General features: G+C 39.4%; 1 pseudogene; it reads left to right on the plus strand.

Moving 5' to 3' along the window:
- The first annotated feature begins 1,616 nt into the window (after positions 1 to 1,616).
- On the plus strand, positions 1,617 to 2,587 carry LOC127213805 (ankyrin repeat domain-containing protein 40-like; annotated as a pseudogene).
- The last annotated feature ends 3,051 nt before the right edge of the window (positions 2,588 to 5,638 follow it).

Here is a 5,638-nt window from a genome sequence, read left to right on the forward strand (position 1 = left end):
GATCAAAAAAGTCAACATGCTTATGTTATTCTCATTTCCCATAATATTTATGTAATTTTAATAATCAATTTTAAGTATGTCTTTTGGGGTTTATATGCAAACATACAAGTATGAAAAGCTGTTGCTGTTGTCTGAGTCTCTGTGAATTTGGCCATGTGTGTGGGTATCCATTGAATATCCAGAAAGAATGGAATTGAAATCTGTGTGTTTTCTCAGTCTTTTCCATGGCTATTCCTCAAACATGTTAGAGCATGTCCTCTTCCTGATTACAATATTGTATCCTATGAATTGAATCAGGCCATGTTGCATCACTCTTACTTTCTTCATACCAACACCTCATCATATTTCTGTGAACCTTGAGTGGGAGGGGTTTATGGAAACATCCCATTTAGACATGAGTACTTCAAAGTCTCTATTGCCCAGATGTGAGTCTCTGTTCTAATTGCCATTTACAAGAAGCTTCTCTGAGGGTGACTGAAAAATGAACAGAGAAGTCTTTCTTTCAAAATAAAATGTAATTGTATTTGAAAAAATTTACAATGTTTTGAGAGGGGATTGAAAAAACTATGCATTTTATTTATTCCTCAACAAATTCACATGCATATGCGATACATCTGGATCCTCTCAAAATTATCTCTCCTAAGTTCTTTAAGCAGTTCCTTTTAATATTTCTTTTAACTTGGGCATATGTAATGTATTTCATAAAGAAAAATTATATCTAGCCCTCCTTACTTGCTAGCATGCATCCTATATTCCCACCAACATGGTGTGTTACCAGTTATTTTTGCTGTACTTACCAGAGTAGCATGAGAATGTAGATTTTAATCATTTCTGGTTACTGTCTATAAACTCAGCACTTGAAAAGGTGAGACTGGAACATAGTTGTGAAATTACACATCACCCTGGCATACCAATTGGGTTCCAAGTCTGCCTGGGTCATAAAGATAGAACATGGCTTAAAATATAAAAAGGAAAATGCAGGACAGAAAAAGAAAAATGCAACACAGTATGCTGCAAAAAACAATGACCTTTACAATATATATGGAAATAATATTACCTTGTTTCCTTGGTATTATTTTAGGCATTCATGATGCTAAATCCAGTTAACTGTCAAACAGGCATTCTGTGTGGATATACTTAGACTTTGTATAAATGCACATATCTATGACAGTGTATATGAATATCCAAATATATTTACATTTGACTAAACATGAAAGCTTACTTCTAAACTTTTATAGTACAATTTCAACACCAAGTTAGTTGTTCCACATTTTAATTTTTAGTTACTTTCACAGCACTTGTATGAAATTTGGCTGCATTAAATCAATTGTGTGTGCCATAAACATGTTCAAACTAGTAAAAAGAAATCATTCTTTATGAGCCCAAGGAAATGTCTCTACTAAGTACATACAGAGTTAGAACATACCTAGTTGATACTTTCTTTTATTCTTAATTTATTTACTGAATATTCCATCTCAGGCCCTCATTTCCTATACCTGAATTAAGTGATGTTCTTCATATGCTTGTGCTTATCCAAACACACATACATAGACACCCAGACACACTTCCACATCTGACTGTGTTCTTGAAATCACCAAACCTATTTGTTTTTGAAAATGTATGCTCACGGCAACCCAGCATTCCCTTTTATCTATACTCCTGCAGAAGAAGACTCCACCCAGTTGCAGAATGGGGGTTCCCCCACAACTCCATCATCTCCCCCTGCAGATGGCTGACCTCCGTTGCTGGACTCCATAGAACCCCCTCTGCTAGGGGTCTTTCCCAGGGACCACAGTTCTTTGGCACTGGTTCAGAATGGTGATATTTCTGCCCTCTCTGCCATACTCAGAATAACAGAAAGCACAAAACATGGTCCCGAGTGTCAGCCACCAGTGAGTCAGAACCCCTCCCTGTTCTCCTCTGTCCCACCCAGGCCATCACTGTCTTTGAGGCCTCAGAATGAAACATGCAGGAGCAGCACCAGCATTTCAGCCATTTTTCTACCCTGGAGCATTTCCAATTAATATGCAAGAGCTGGTACTCAAGGTGAGAGTTCAGAAGCCATCTCTTTGGGAAAATGATTTCATTGAAATTTAACTGGATTGACAGGAGCTCACCTACCAAGAATTGCTCAGAGTGAGTTGCTCTGAGCTAGGTGTTAATCCAGACCAAGTGGAAAAGATAAGGAAGTTACCTAATACTCTGCTGAGAAAGGAAAAACATGTTGCCCGACTCCAGGATTTCCAGGAGATAGAGCTAGTTCTGATGATCTGTGAGAATAATTTTCTGTTCAGAAACGCTGCATCCACACTGACTGAGAGGCCTTGCTAAAACTGGAGAGCTTCAAAACTGACATACTAATGCAGCAGGGTCTTTTTCCTTGAGTATTGTGACACTGTGTGTCACCTCTGGGCCAAAGGACAAGCCATTGATCCCAAAGCCTCTGATGCCCACCAGGGCCCCTGGTGTCACTGCATAGTGTACACTAATATCCTGCCTCAGCAGGAGGGAACCCTGACCCTCCCGCAGCGGTGCCACTCGTCCAAGCCTCTTCGTGCACAATAAAACCTATTGCTGAATCTTTGAACAGCTGAAAAGTAGTCTTGAAAGGCAGAAGCCAGAGGTACGATAGCCAGTGTTTTGTGTGCACACTCTAGAGAGTTGCTGAAGCAGAAAATAGAGAGCTGACCTGTTTCCAGCCACTTCTGTTGACGGTGTACCTGAAGGGCCAGGCGCATTTCTCTTGGTGTTGCATGCTCCTTATGATCCTTGAGAGTTTGAACTGACTAGGAAGAAAAACTCGGGAAAGAAAGCACAGGTACTGGAAAAAAGGGATAATGTGACCTGTGGCTGTGAGGTTTCATATGCCATAGTTATGTTACTCAGGTTTAAAGTATTTAAAAATATAGTTACCTAACTGTAAATAGGCTGTTAACCAAAGGAGCTTCCCCACACACACACACACTTTTCCTTTGTGACCACTCATGACTGCCTCTGTCTCAGGACAGTCATCTTTGCGTCTCCTCCCCTCCATAGTCATTAGAGGACTCTCTAATGCTTTCTAACGGAACCACACTATTTTTACTCTAAGCAGTTCCTGTCATCCTTGCCATTTTGCACCATTCAGGAAGAACACAAACACGGCTGGTCCACGTCCACCACTCGCTTCCCATCAGAAACAAAAAAGCAGTTTTCGAGCCTGAGTTTGTTGTTGTTTTAACCGTCATTATGGGAAACTGAACTAAAAGAATTAGCATCTTTATTTTTGTATCAAAGATAAAGGTTATTTTGGAAATTATTAGGATTTTTATGTAACTCTGAAATCTGTTGCTTTTTTTTTTTTTATAAACAAATTGTTGGACTTTAGGAATGCCCCTGTAACCATCACCAATCCACGGGACACTCAGTTGTGAGCACCTGATCAGACTCTGGAGCACGGCATAAGAATCTTTCCTATGAGTGCTTTCAGAGAGTCATCCCCTTCTGCTCAGCATTGTCCAAGTGGAAAAGCCTCCGTTTTCCTGAAAACTTCACTTTAGGGAATAGGACCTGGCTTGAGCAGACGAACAGGAGAGTAGGGGCTGGAGCAGCTGTTGGCAAGGATTCCTGCTGTCTTAAGCTTTCTCCCCATAGTGCCTATAGTTTCTAAAGAAACTTAACTTCCTATTAACTAAATTTTATTAGAACACTGCAGTTGAGTGAAAACATGCAGATGTCAGTGGAGAGAATATTGTGATGAGGTAATGGCTTCCCACTGCCTCCTGAATGTTGAAATGAGGTTGAACTGTTCTTCAAGGCCAGCTTCGTGGGGTGGCAGTATGTAGTGACTTAATCATACCTACACTGGTGACTTCCCCCGTCACTCATCGCCCCTTTTCCCAAGTGCTTTAATGAAGAAACCTCCCTGGTGTTTCAACTAATGAGAAACTACTTTATCCAGATATACTAATCCCTCCCCTCTCCCCAATTTGCTTTGGAAAATCTTAGTTTACTGATACAGCTGAGTGTGATTCTATCTTTGAAGAAATAAATTCAGTATTAATTCATGTCTAAATGACTTGGGTTCAAACTCCTTTAGCCACCCCAACTGATAGTGATTGTCAGAAACAGTAGAGACCTGGCTGGGAGGTGAGCTACAAGAGAGTGCTACAGAGCTCAGAAACAAAGTGACCAAGGCTCTTGGTGACCCAAATATGGGGGCAGCTGTCACATGACTCTGCCCGGTAGCCTGTCCATTTCTGGTCCTCTGTGGTCACTGCCTCTGGCAATGGGATGTAGATGCATGGTTGCCCTTAGGTGAGTCTGAAGTCTTAATCTATGCATTCAGAGAAGTATTTTTATATGTTTTGTGTAATTTATAACAAGGGATTTTCTTTTCAGCTTTGTTAACTGCACGTCTCCTCCTCCATTTAAAGCATGTGTTCACACTGTGTGTGAATATTCACGGGGACTTTTCCTCATGTGTTGTTCACTCTTCAAACACAACAGGTATTATGAAAATTAAACATTAACTGAACAAGAAAAAAAATGTATGCTCACATAATTTATCACTTGTTTTATAACTGTCTCTAAGGTTATTTTGAGACTAATAAAATAATGCACATTTAAGGCCAAACTCATGAGGGGATATATAGATATAGATATAGATATATACAGAGAGAGAGAGAGTTAATACAAGGTCACACTTTTTTTTTCATGTCATTTGGGTAAGGAGGCAAAAGAATTTGAATAGTTTAAACATTCTTTATAGAATATTTGCCATTACAAGGTAACATAAGCTTGATACATTAGGACTCTATCTTTTCCAGATAGCAAACTCCAATACTGATTTTTATTTCTGAGTTACATTTTAATAATGTATGCACTTACACAGCTATGTGTAACACACAAGATTGTAGGTACTGAAAATTAAAGAAGCCAGAGCATACATAATAATGTAACCACAATAAAAGTAACATTTCTTCAGTCACATTTGTTGGTATTTGACCTCCAAACTTATGAAAAGCTAAAGCTAGTTATCTAGAAATTCTTTCCTATTGTTTTGTTATTAACAAACAATAAGTAGGCGCAAGATGCAAAAACCTCAACTAAAGCTTACATACACTTTTGGAAAGTAACTATTGGAGTCAGCACTGTTTCTCAGGAATACATGGCTAACCATGTGACCTGTAAGAACAGGGACTCTCCACCTTCCCTGTACACAAAACAAAGTGAGTTGGTTATTCCTCCTCCAATAGCAATGTGTAGGCAGAAGTTAGTGACCACCCTGATCCTGCCATACTTCACTCCCAAATAAACACAAAGAGACTTATATTAATTATAAAGTGTTTGTCCTTTGGCTTAGGCTTCTTATAGCTAGCTCTCTCTTAACTACTAATCCATTTCTATTAATCAGTAAATCAAGAGGTGGTTTTGGCTTACGAGAGAATGGCTGGGCAACCAATCTTCTCAGCAGTTACATGTCATCTGTCTGGAGACTCACTCTCTGTGTTCCTATCCCAGAATTCTTCTACTCTGGTTGCACTGCATATATATTCTCCCTGGCTATATCCTGTGTGGCCATTGGCCAAACAGTTTTATTCATCAACCAACAAGAGAAACATATATTCACAGGATATAGAAGGGCATTCTCCATCAT

The sequence above is a fragment of the Phodopus roborovskii genome, unplaced genomic scaffold (genome assembly GCF_943737965.1).
Source record: "Phodopus roborovskii unplaced genomic scaffold, PHOROB, whole genome shotgun sequence".
Lineage (NCBI taxonomy): Eukaryota > Metazoa > Chordata > Mammalia > Rodentia > Cricetidae > Phodopus > Phodopus roborovskii.